Genomic DNA, 14,348 nt, shown 5'->3' on the forward strand with positions numbered 1-14,348 from the left:
TACCTTTTGATGAGTTTGGTTCTAAGGAGTTTGAGGGCCAAGCACCAATAGTGTGAATGCCTCAAATGGAATCACAAAACACCACAAACTCTTGGAAAACTTTGAGAGAGTATACACACTTGTATAAATTCGGCCACACACAAGCACACACACACTAGTTCACTAGTTGCCATTTCATGCTCCATAAGCATTCTTATATAGTGTGCATGGTTAGGGTGAAACCCTAATAACCCATGTCTTTTCCTTTCCAAGGATCCATGGGTTAAAAGCTCCATGGATCATCCATGGACTTCCATATAAGCCTAGCCCATTAACAAATGAGTATTAGCCCACACTATATAAAACAAATAGCCCATAATCTAATTAGTCTTCCTTTTAATCTCTAAATTAATTCATAATTAATTTAAGACTAAAACTAATTAAATAACATAACTTCATATTAATATATTATAACTTATAATATATTAATAAACATGTGTATAACTCTCATAAAATTATCCATAATAGTTTGGATGAGATGCAACCCAAATGGACCATGCCGGTCGGGTCAAGTATATACCAAATAAGTTATGGACTTAGACACCTTATCCAACAGTAAGGACGGCATACTCTATTCACTAAGTCCATGAATACTGCGGGCGCATTGGTTAATCCGAATGGCATCACCATGAACTCGTAGTGTCTGTAACGAGTTCGGAAGGATGTCTTTGGAACATCCTCCTCTAGCACTCGTAACTAGTGATATCTGTATCTGAGGTTAATCTTGGAAAAGTAACTTGCCCCTTGCAATTGGTCAAATAGATCGTCTATGCGAGGCAAAGGGTAATGATTTTTTACCGTCGGTTTGTTGATTTCTCTGTAGCCGATACACATACGGAATCATCCGTCTTTCTTCTTCACAAACAAGATCGGTGCTCCCCAGGGTGAGAAGCTTGGTCTAACAAATCCCTTGCTGAGTAGTTCGTTAAGTTGACCAGATAATTCCTGCATCTCAGCTGGTGCTATTCGGTAGGGAGGTTTGGCTACTGGGGTAGCTCCTGGAACTAAGTCGATTTTGAACTCGACTTGTCGTTGTGGAGGTAATCCTACTAGTTCTTCTGGAAAGATGTTGGGAAAGTCGCTCACTACTGGGATGTCCTTTAGTTCTTTCGTTTCTAGGCTCGTACCGACAATGTGAGCAAGGAATGCATAATATTCCTTACGTAGGTACTTCTGTGCTTGATTACTCAAGATGATACGAAAACTTGAGATGGATTTGTCTCCATAGATAATGAGAGTTTCGTTAGACGAAAGATTAAGGCAGACTGCTTTCTCGTAGAAAATGATGTCGGCACGACGAAGACTCAACCAATCTATGTCGATGATGATGTAGAAGCTTTTAATCGAGACTGACATGAGGTCGATTGGAAATGAATGGCTATCTAGAGTTAGAGTACATCCTATGAGAGTTAGTGACTTGACATGGCCATTCCAACATGTCAGGGATTTCTCTTCGAAGATGCACACAACAAATTTAACTTTGCTCGTGGTAGGGCAGGAGCAAATCTCGAAGATTGACTCCGTCTTTTCGAACCATTGTGAGAGGGCAATGACTCCACCAGTCCCGTTGAAGGACTTTGTCTTGCAGTTACTGAAGTCCTTGTAGGAGTACTCTCTCTAGCGCATAATGATTTCACCTTGAGTAGAATGAACTGGCGTTCCACCTCTGCTGGCACCGGTGGAGTGATACTGAGCCATGGCTGTTTCCACTGCTGCAGCTACTGCAACATTTAGAGTTATCGTATCGATTACTGAAGGAGGTGGTGGTGGAGGTGAAGGATTATGCCTTGTTGATTTGCGAGGAGGCATCCTTTAATTATAAGTTTATAAAGGTGAATAGAATAGTTAGAGTCAATTGTAAGCATAGTGAGAGTGTTCCATGGGCTAAATCACCATACTCCAACAGTTGAATGAGTGTATGTTTTGAAATAGCAGTGTAGTAGGAGAGTAAGGAAACACAAGATTACAGGTTTTTCCAATAGATTAGATAACCGTAAGTATTATTGGTATTACTGATGTAAATGAGTTCTTGAAAAATGACCTACCAGTAGGTCTTACATCAAACCACATGAGGGAAAATGTTTAATAGCTTAGTAGACTAGATAACGTACTGAAAGATATGAATATTTTACAAACAAGTGCTTCATAGAGCATAGATAAAAAAGGCTATTCCTTAATCAAAAGAAAATATGTGCTAGACATCTTCTAACGGCGATGGGAATTCCTCGGGCGAACCCTAAGATCTTCCAGCTGATGAACCACTTCTTGAAGGTGTCGTTCGTGAGCCCTCTGGCGAACTCGAAGTTCTATGACTTCAGCTCGTGAGGCAGCTAGTTGTTGCTGCAGAGTCTCATTGGTCCTCCTGGTTCTTTCAATCGCCTCTTTAAGATGGAGAATGCGGACCGTGTTGACACTAGAGTTGGCATTAATCTCCACAACTCGATCGATGGCTGCCCGACCATGCTCGACATTCCGGGCAATCCTGCGGACCATGATGGGTAGGAATCGGTCAACCGAGCCACCCTCGCTTGTGTTGTAAAAGCTTCGGTCGCCGTTGTAGGGTAAGGGTTGACCCTGTTCATTGCTCCATCGATTCAAGTTTGTTGCCTACAAGGGTGTGGGACCATGAAACGCTGGTTGGGGTTGTTAATCGGGGCTTGACCTACTTAGGGTAGGTTGTTGACTTCAGGCTCGGAGTCAGATCTATCCGAGAAGCCTTCAGCGTGATGATCATCCAAAGGTATTTGACGCTCATCTTCGGGCTCTTCTGCAAGCCATCCAGCATTGTCGTGGGTTGGAAATTACGGGTCGCCATGATGATGAAATCCAGCCATGATATCTACGCGAGAAAAGGGGTATAACAATCTTATATAAATAGGCGTACTACTTAAGATAATAATAAGATGATCTTTACCAATTATGTCCATACTTGTATAGTGTATACTAGTTATATGAAATCAAAGCAGGATAAACCTTCAAATAAGTGACCCTAACTCCAAATCCACAACCAAACGAGGAACAGGAAGTAAAGAAAAGATCACATATTCTAAGTCTATAACACCTAAATTTCATATAACCTTACCGTATCCACTTAACAACTATTGCCCTACTTGATAGAGACCTTTTTAGTTCTCAAATAAGTAATTATAGTAACACGAAATACTCTTATAGTATTTTAGACTTATGTTCTATTCTAATGTTTTCATTATAGTAATGTTGGTTAGTTTTCAGACTTGTTGCCATATCACAACCATTCTTGGGCATATGCTAATCACGCCTCGGACCAGCATAGTTGATCAGGCTACGCCACTCCCAGGATTGACCATACATCCCCGAGCTTACTTGTGATATTCAACAATCGTTATACTTTTGTATTTGTCATTGTGACACTAATTTTAGTATGAATGCAAGCATGTATACTTAGTTAAATATTTTGCTATTTAAAAGTATAAACTCTTGGTCAGAGTATTTTAATCCCATTGTGTTTATAGTTTGTATATCTTTTATGGATTGATATACTAGATTCACTATAAACGATGCTCCGATACCAATCTGTCACACCCCAAAACCAAGAATGACGGAAACGTTTTGGGCCGGAGGACGTCATGTATAGTATCACAACACAGAATAATAGTAAACAAGTAAACAACATCATCCATTGGATTAAATATATAATTTTAATACAAGTGTGTTCTGTGGTTCATAAGACACCAAAAATATGAATCAAAATAAAAGACGAGTCTTGTATATGCTCCATCTTCTCAAAAGCTGGCCTCGATACCTGTCTACTGATGACCTGAGAATACAAGTTATTTTGAAAGAGTTTATCAGCATTAAAGCTAGTGAGTTCATAAGTATTTAGTGTCATAAATTGTATGAAAATGTTTGTAAGAGTTTGAGTATAAAAGTTTGTAAATTGTTTGTAGTAATCATTTGTATCTCTTAGAAAAACCTATATTTTCCATTAAAAACAACCTTCTACCAAGGCATCAAGTTACTATATGTTTGTTCTTTGTAAAAGTGAGTGTTCTCCCAAACACGACTATCATTAGTGAAAATATAGTTTTTACATTACTTTATGTTGTGAGGAGATCATAAAGTAGATGTAAAGGGAAAAATAATGAAGTACTATAGTATAATAATATTATAACTGCTATTGTACTAACTACCTTAATAAAATTGTTAATTAAGGTATAATGTGATGTAAATGTAACCATACATTGTCACACCCCCAAACCAAGGATGGCGGAAACGTTCGGGGGTCGAGGACTTCATGTATAGTATCATAACCACAATTACAATAGTAATTCAACCTAACACAACCAACAAATATATATAATTGAAAGAGTTACATAATATTATGAATTACATGTTTCCAAATCAATTACAATATGTTGACAAAATGTGAAATGTTTGACGCCTTAGCGTCCCATCGTCAAAATGCACTTGGTTATCTGTTTAGTGATTTCTTGAGAATGCAAGTTGTTTGAAAAAGTGTCAACACAAAGGTTGGTGAGTTCATAATCTTTTGTTTTGAATTAATAAAAGCCTTTCACTTGTAAAAGTAACGTTTGTTATAGAAAAATCCGATATTTACCTTAAAATGTGTAATGTGGTCTTATATCTAGAGACCGAAATGTATAAGTAACCTTTCTTACATATAGTAAATAATCCAAGTTTAAATCGACATAAACTCTTTTAATTTCAATTAAATTCCCTTAAATTCCTATGTTTGTTAATACTTTCTGTGAGTTAGTTTAACCATGCTATGACCTAGTAGGCCTGAAACGACGTTCTTCAGGCGTCAGAAATGTTATGACACTTGTCACCCTAGACCTGTCGGTCTAACTATTGCATGCAGTTAAGGTGTGGGTTTGTCAAACCCAATATAGATCTATATACAACTATCACGCTGTCCTTCCAGGAGACTCTGCTTACAATACAGGACTTATTGGTAAATGTGACGCGAATGTCTCACAAAGTCATTAACGAATTTATGTGTAACGTAATGAAAATCCATTTTGTATAAATGAATACTTTTTGTATGAGTGCGTTATGTAATGTATCATAAACTAAACCTATTTATAGTTTATCAAAACAAGGGTAGTAGTGGTCATGTACGTAAACTATATTTAACATAGTTTATTCAAATGTTTGTATCTAATGGATGTACTTTCATTATAACAATTTGTTATCTTTTATATTCCATATATATATATATATATGTGTGTGTGTATATATATATATATATATATATATATATATATATATATATATATATATATCAAAATCAATTTATTAACTGATGCATGTCTATATACCAAGACAAAATGTCATTTATTTGCAATAACATATATTCACATAAAGATATACACCTTGCTTGAAATGTTACAAGATGAAATGAAATTGTTAGCATTTTTCTGTTATTAACATTTTCTATTATAGTTCTTAGAAAATTTATAGAAAATTCATAACATGTCCAAATCAGAATCCGTAAATTTTGGGAGTTTGGAAAATGAGTCTAGTTTGTTTGTGAATTTTCCCAATATTTTTAGTGACTTCCAACTTAGGTGAAAATGTCCATAAATACAGACTGTGTAACAACTCAAATTTTTCAAATAAATTTTTCATTTAAAACAAAACATCATTATTCGACAAAAGAGTTTATTCCCAGTTTATTGCAAAAGTATAAATAATAAATCTCCAAGATCTTCAACAATGGCAGTGTGTACGTGTCACGCCGGCGCCTTCCGACGGTCATCTCTAGTACCTGAAAACATAAACACAACTAGTAAGCATAAATGCTTAGTGAGTTCCCCAGTATACGACTTACCCACATACGCCTTCCGGCCCGGACCTTTCGGTCCACATAACATTGCCTTCCGGCCCGTAACATAATCGCCTTCCGGCCCATAACATATCGCCTTCCGGCCCGTATTAAATTGCCTTCCGGCCCATAGTATTTTGCCTTCCGGCCCATAATAGAATAAAACATAACACATGTAACATAACGCACATAACACATAAGTCATACATCATACCGTTCTTTCTATCACATAAAGTCTCGCCTTCCGGACCGTATAAGCATACATCACATATAAGCATACATCACATATACAGCATCTACCTCTCTATACATAGCATAAATATAACACATACGACCTTCCGGTCACGCAGTCAAACCCTTCCGGGTGAAGTATAGTGAGAAGACTCACCTCGTAGTATGCAAGCTATAAACCCTTTGAGCTACTCGCACTCGATCCGCTAATCTGCAGGTTCCCTATAATACCACATACCTTTATTAGTGATCTTATCAAACCAGACATCTGACCCTACTAAGTTACATACAGGTCAACGGTCAATCTTGACCGGACTCGTCGAGTGCAAAAGGGCAACTCGGCGAGTATAGACACCCCGACTCCACTCGCCGAGTCTAAAGAACGACTCGGCGAGTTCTAGTAGATCTTCAAGCTACTCGCCGAGTCTGAAGAGCAACTCGGCGAGTCCTAGTGAATCTTCAAGCTACTCGCCGAGTCTGAAGAACAACTTGGCGAGTCCTAGCCATGCAGTCAACCCGCTGCCTCCTGTATTTCGCATGATTTCGAAGTATATAGATATGGGGCTTCCTGGACTTTCACATATACTATTACAGGGGTTTTTAAACACTTGTAACAACACTATAATCTAACAATTCCTTAAATGGGTTTCCTAAACCCTAAATTCACATACAACGTAAAAGCTACAGATTATGATCCGAAGATTACCTGGAAACGTGTTCCCTGTGTCCCCAACCTCCAGTACTCGACTCCTTGGACTTCCTTTGATCACTACCTTGCCTCTCCTTGTCTAACAATCTCTTCAAGCTTCCTCTAGCCCTCACTCTTGCTCCAGATGCCCACAAACTCCAAAAGTATCTTCAATCGGCCAAAAGACGCGACATGACGGCCATAAGATCATTATATACGATTCAGAATTGAAACGGCTAGGGTTCAGCTGAATCAGCGTCGACTCGCCGAGTCCCTATCTGGACTCGTCGAGTCCAGTCGTGTATCTGCGACCAGGACCATGGCCCTACTCGGCGAGTCATGCACCAACTCGCCGAGTCCCCCCCTTAAATGTGCCCCGAAAATAATTTAAAGAAATACCTGAAATTCCGGGCTGTTACAACTCTCCCCCACTAGAACTAGACTTCGCCCTCGAAGTCTCATTCTGCGAATAATTCCGGATGTTGCTCCCGCATTTCTCTTTCCGGCTCCCAAGTCATCTCCGATCCCTTCCGATGTTGCCACTGAACCAACACCAGAGGTATCTCCTTGTTCCGTAGAACCTTGATCTTCCGATCCCTGATCGCTACTGGTCTTTCGGCGTAATTCAGGCTCGCATCCACCTGAATATCTTCCAACGGAACCACTGCTGCCTCATCGGCTATACACTTCCTCAACTGTGATACGTGGAAGGTATTGTGAATCTGACTCAGCTCCACTGGCAACTCCAACCGATAAGCTACCCGACCTACCCTTGCAATTACCCAAAATGGACCTATGAACCGGGGCCCCAATTTTCCCCTCTTCCTGAACCGGATCACCCCTTTCCAAGGAGAAACCTTTAGGAGAACGAAGTCGCCGACCTGGAATTCGAGCTCGGACCGGCGTCTGTCCGCATAACTCTTCTGTCGGCTCTGGGAGGTCAATAACCTCTGCCTCACTCGTTGAATCTGTTCGGTCGTTTGAAGTACGATCTCTGTACTGCCCATCACTCTCTGTCCCACTTCTCCCCAGCAAATGGGAGTCCGACACCTCCTACCATACAACAACTCAAAAGGTGGCATACCAATGCTCGAATGATGGCTGTTGTTGTAGGAAAACTCAGCCAACGGCAGATGCGCATCCCAGCTACCCCCGAAGTCTAACACACACGCTCTAAGCATGTCTTCCAATGTCTAAATCGTCCGCTCGCTCTGACCGTCGGTCTGGGGATGGTATGCGGTACTAAAATGCAGTTTAGTACCCAACTCCTCATGGAATTTCTTCCAGAACCTCTAAGTGAAACGTACATCGCGGTCCGAAACAATCGAAATCGGTACCCCATGCCGAGACACTATCTCTCTCACGTATAACTCTGCCAATTTCTCTGCTGATGAACTTTCGCTAATGGCAAGGAAGTGTGCACTCTTTGTTAGCCTATCCACAATCACCCAAATCGCATCGACTCCCCTGGCACTTCTCGGCAATTTAGTGATGAAATCCATCATGATCTGCTCCCACTTCCACTCAGGAATCTCCAAAGGTTGCAACTTACCGTGCGGTCTCTGATGCTCGGCCTTAACCCTACGGCAGGTCAAACACCTCTCAACGAACCAGGCGACGTCTCTCTTCATGCAAGGCCACCAGTACTCCTTTCTCAAATCCAAATACATTTTTGTAGCACCGGGATGGATTGAGAATTTCCATCTGTGTGCCTCCTCCATCAAAGTAACACGCGTACCGCCCACGAATGGTACCCAGATCCGACCCTGAAACGTCATAAGTCTCCGTCCATCCATAACGAACTCTGAAATCAACCCAACGACCCGCTCCTGTTTCTGCATCCCAGATTTCACAACCTCGGTCTGTGCCCCACGAATAGCATCTAATATTGGAGTCATCACCGTCAATCTCAAACATACGTCCCGCAATGGAGTGCTCTCCGTCCTACCACTCAATGCATCGGCTACTACATTAGCCTTGCCTGGGTGGTATAGGATCTCACAGTCATAATCCTTAACCACGTCTAACCATCTCCTCTGACGCATGTTTAGGTTTGGTTGATCCATCAAATACTTCAAACTCTTATGGTCCGTGTATATGGTACAACGAACCCCGTACAGGTAGTGACGCCAAATTTTGAGGGCGAACACTACTGCCCCCAACTCTAAGTCATGCGTGGGATATCTCGCTTCGTGAGGCTTCAGCTGCCTCGATGCATAGGCTATCACATGGCCCCTCTGCATCAACACTGCACCCAGTCCCGAAATCGATGCGTCGCAATATACGACAAAGTCCTCCATCCCTTCCGGAAGAGCTAATACTGGGGCTTCGCACAGTCTCTGACGAAGTGTCTCGAAGGAATTCTGCTGCTCGGGTCCCCATGAAAATGTAACACCCTTCCGGGTCAATCTGGTGAGTGGCACCGCGATCTTGGAGAAGTCCCTAATGAACCTCCGATAGTACCCTGCCAACCCAAGGAAACTCCTGATCTCCGAAGGTGACTTCGGTGCCTCCCAACTCATCACCGCTTCCACCTTGGCCGGATCGACCAATATCCCTGCCTGATTTACAATGTGCCCCAGAAATTGAACCTCCCGTAACCAGAAGTCACATTTGGAGAATTTTGCATATAGCTTCTCCGACCTCAGTACCTCAAGGACCTCCCTCAAATGTCCCTCATGCTGCTCCCTAGACCGCGAATACACCAGAATGTCGTCGATGAACACAATCACAGAACGATCCAGCATCGGCCTGCATACTCTGTTCATGAGATCCATGAACACTGCTGGGGCATTGGTGAGCCCAAAAGGCATCACCACGAACTCGTAATGCCCATACCGCGTCCTAAAGGTTGTCTTCTGGACGTCCTCATCCCGCACTCTTACCTGATGGTACCCTGATCTCAAATCAATCTTGGAAAACCAAGATGCCCCTTGCAACTGATCGAATAGATCATCGATCCTCGGTAACGGATAGCGGTTCTTAACTGTCACCTTGTTCAGCTCCCGGTAATCGATACACATCCGGTGTGAACCATCCTTCTTCTTGACGAACAGAATCGGTGCTCCCCACGGCGAGCTACTCGGCCGAATAAATCCCTTCCCCAACAACTCTTGAAGTTGCAAGGACAATTCTTGCATCTCTGGAGGTGCAAGACGATAAGGCACCTTCGCAATAGGCGCAGCCCCTGGAACTAGATCGATACCAAACTCTACTTGCCTCGCAGGCGGTACTCCCGGCAAATCCTCGGGAAAAACATCTGGGAACTCGCGCACCACTGGAACCTCCTTCAGTGTCTTCGGTCTCTCGGAACTCTCCCGCGTATCCATCACATACGCCACAAAACCGTTACATCCCCGCTGTAGGCATTGCCTCGCCCTAGCGGCTGAACAAAAAGCTGATCCCGAACGGGTACCCTCGCCGTATACCGTAAGAACTTCCCCACTAGGGTCTCGTATAGTCACCAGTTGACGCTCGCAGTCGATAACAGCGCTGAATCGGCTCAACCAGTCCATGCCTACAATGACACAGACATCCCCCATCGCAATAGGAATGAGGTCAATCGGAAACGCGACCCCGAAGATCTCTAGCACACATCCCCGAAGAACCTCCGTAGCACAAATCACCCTCTCAGCCGCAATAGAAACGCTCAAAGGCCGCCTTAACGGCTCACGACTAATGTCGATGTGCTGACTAAAAGCTAACGATACAAACGATCTACTCGCACCCGAATCAAATAACACTAGAGCAGGCATAGAGTTCACAAGGAAAGTACCTACACATACATTAACATAAGCATAGCATTTCGACTTTTAAGTAAATACGTGAATGATAACATACCTGCCACAACATCGGGCGCAGCGCGGACTTCCTCCGCAGTCAGCTGAAAGGCTCTCCCGCGAGCCCTCGGGGCCTGGACCTTCGCCGGTCGGGTCTCAGTAGTCCGGGTAGTAGGTGTAGCTCCCTGACGAAGTTGCGGACACTCGGCCTTCCGATGGCCTGTCTGGTTGCAGTGAAAGCAAACCATAAACCCCTTAGGGCAATCCCTGGCAATATATCCCTCCTTGCCACACTTGTAGCAACCACCAGCTCGACACGCCCCCTCGTGACTCTTGCCGCACTTCGCGCAAGTGCGACCCTTCGAACCTCCCATCCTCGAATCAGCGAACTTAGTCCGCTTGGCTGCCGGCTGAGACTGGGCCGGCCGTCGATCCACCTGCCGAGATTCAGCCTCCTCCCTCGCTTGAGTCTCCAGCTCGATCTCGCGCTTCCTGGCGTTCGCCTGAAGCTCAGTGAAAGTACGATAGGTGGAGTTTGACACAAACTCCCGGATCTCCCTCTTCAAAAAACCCAAATACCGGCTCATCCGCGACTGTTCCGTAGATACCAGCTCGGGGCAGAACATTGCCCTCTCATGAAACTTCCGTGTGATCACTGCCACGGAATCAGTACCCTGCTTAAGGGTCAAGAACTCCTGAATCAATCGCTCCCTCTCCACCGGGGGAACGTACTCGTCCCTGAACATCTCCGTAAACCTCTCCCATGTCACCGCCGAAATCTCTGCCTGAGTGAAGTTCGCCGTCACGAACTTCCACCAATCCTTCGCTCCCAGACGGAGCTGGTTCAAGGCGAACCGTACCCTCAAGTGCTCCGGGCATGAGCAAGTGTAGAAGCACCCCTCGATGTCAGCGATCCACCTCATAGCTGCAATCGGATCCTGCGTCCCATCAAATTCAGGGGGTTTCGTGTTGCTGAATTCCCTGAATAGCAATGAATCACCCCCTTGCGGCCTAGCAGCAGCCACAACTGCGGTAGCGGCAGTGACTGCAGCTTCAGTAAGTGCGGCGTACCGCTCCTCGAACTCCTCCATCAGAGTGGTCTTAATAGACCCAAACATCTCCGGGATCTCAGCCCGAACCGCCGCAGCTACCTCTTCCTGAATAATCTGACGAATCTCCTCGTCACTCGCACCGCTCGAACTCGCCCCATTGCGTGTGATGACCATGATGTCTCTGAAATATAACATAAAATCATCAGAGACTCCACCAAGTACAATTGTACTCGATACGCGCCCTACTCAGTCTCCGATTTCCAGGGATTCTTACTTGGGTCTTCCACCGATCCAGTGTCTTCGGTAGTACGGGCCCAATACTACCGACCACACCGCATCAGTATTCGTCCCAAGTCTTCCTCCCCAAATCCCAAATAATGAGTACTCTACCTCTAGTATGCACTATCTACTTGCACGCTACCAAATATCTCATATAAACAATCTCCCTAGACTAAGGCATCACAAAACAGGCAATTCTAGTCCTATCATGTATACCTAGTCTTCTAGCATGCATAACAATTCATAATTCAGTGCATAATATAACATTGTAAGGTATTCTGGGGATCTTTACCGTTCGGGCGCTGGCTGCTCGTACACACTGCTCCATCCTTGTTTTACCGCCTTACCATTTATAAAATGTTGTGTCCTTATTATTTAAAAAGGTTTTTCCTCAAATCCCCGGTCTGAGTTCAGTTGCACCCAAAAGTACACCCGAATCCCTCAAACCAAGGCTCCGATACCAATTGTAACAGCTCAAAATTTTCAAATAAATTTTTCATTTAAAACAAAACATCATTATTCGAAAAAAGAGTTTATTCCCAGTTTATTGCAAAAGTATAAATAATACATCTCCAAGATCTTCAACAATGGCAGTGTGTACGTGTCACGCCGGCGCCTTCCCACGGTCATCTCTAGTACCTGAAAACATAAACACAACTAGTAAGCATAAATGCTTAGTGAGTTCCCCAGTATACGACTTACCCACATACGCCTTCCGGCCCGGACCTTTCGGTCCACATAACATTGCCTTCCGGCCTGTAACATAATCGCCTTCCGGCCCATAACATATCGCCTTCCGGCCCGTATTAAATTGCCTTCCGGCCCATAGTATTTTGCCTTCCAGCCCATAATAGAATAAAACATAACACATGTAACATAACGCACATAACACATAAGTCATACATCATACCGTTCTTTCTATCACATAAAGTCTCGCCTTCCGGCCCGTATAAGCATACATCACATATACAGCATCTACCTCTCTATACATAGCATAAATATAACACATACGACCTTCCGGTCACGCAGTCAAACCCTTCCGGGTGAAGTATAGTGAGAAGACTCACCTCGTAGTATGCAAGCTATAAACCCTTCGAGCTACTCGCACTCGATCCGCTAATCCGCAGGTTCCCTATAGTACCACATACCTTTATTAGTGATCTTATCAAACCAGACAACTGACCCTACTAAGTTACATACAGGTCAACGGTCAATCTTGACCGGACTCGTCGAGTGCAAAAGGGCAACTCGGCGAGTATAGACACCCCGACTCCACTCGCCGAGTCTAAAGAACGACTCGGCGAGTTCTAGTAGATCTTCAAGCTACTCGCCGAGTCTGAAGAGCAACTCGGCGAGTCCTAGTGAATCTTTAAGCTACTCGCCGAGTCTGAAGAACAACTCGGCGAGTCCTAGCCATGCAGTCATCCCGCTGCCTCCTGTATTTCGCATGATTTCGAAGTATATAGATATGGGGCTTCCTGGACTTTCACATATACTATTGCAGGGGTTTTTAAACACTTGTAACAACACTATAATCTAACAATTCCTTAAATGGGTTTCCTAAACCCTAAATTCACATACAACGTAAAAGCTACAGATTATGATCCGAAGATTACCTGGAAACGTGTTCCCTGTGTCCCCAACCTCCAGTACTCGACTCCTTGGACTTCCTTTGATCACTACCTTGCCTCTCCTTGTCTAACAATCTCTTCAAGCTTCCTCTAGCCCTCACTCTTGCTCCAGATGCCCACAAACTCCCAAAGTATCTTCAATCGGCCAAAAGACGCGACATGACGGCCATAAGATCATTATATACGATTCAGAATTGAAACGGCTAGGGTTCAGCTGAATCAGCGTCGACTCGCCGAGTCCCTATCTGGACTCGTCGAGTCCAGTCGTGTATCTGCGACCAGGACCATGGCCCTACTCGGCGAGTCATGCACCAACTCGCCGAGTCCCCCCCTTAAATGTGCCCCGAAAATAATTTAAAGAAATACCTGAAATTCCGGGCTGTTACAGACTGGTCCGGATTGGTTATTGAAATGATAGGCAGTTTTGTAAAAATCACCATAAATTGTAGAAAAATCGTAAGGAGATGCGCAAGTAACCATTTTAAATCTAAGAACTAGAACTACTTGCACCTAAAACGGTTTTGAAAACTAAAATGTTTAAGGTGATCAAAACAGTTTGTAAATGGAACCCAACATTTCTGATGAAAGCTGTTAGAAGCATTTAGTTATGTTCTTGGTGATTTAACTTGTATCCCCCCCCCCCCCCCCCGAAAACATAAGTAAACATGAAAATGTAGGGGTATGAACTCACCTTGTGTGATTCCAGTGGATGAGTGTTGGAGAAGGGAAGTGTTCAACTCAAGAACACTTGAAGAAGCCTTGAAGATTTTGAGAATCTAACACCAATGGGATGGAATTGTTGTGAGCAACCCATGATTTGAG

The sequence above is a fragment of the Lactuca saligna genome, chromosome 7, assembly GCF_052625555.1.
Source record: "Lactuca saligna cultivar CGN05327 chromosome 7, ASM5262555v1, whole genome shotgun sequence".
In the NCBI taxonomy this organism is placed as follows: domain Eukaryota; kingdom Viridiplantae; phylum Streptophyta; class Magnoliopsida; order Asterales; family Asteraceae; genus Lactuca; species Lactuca saligna.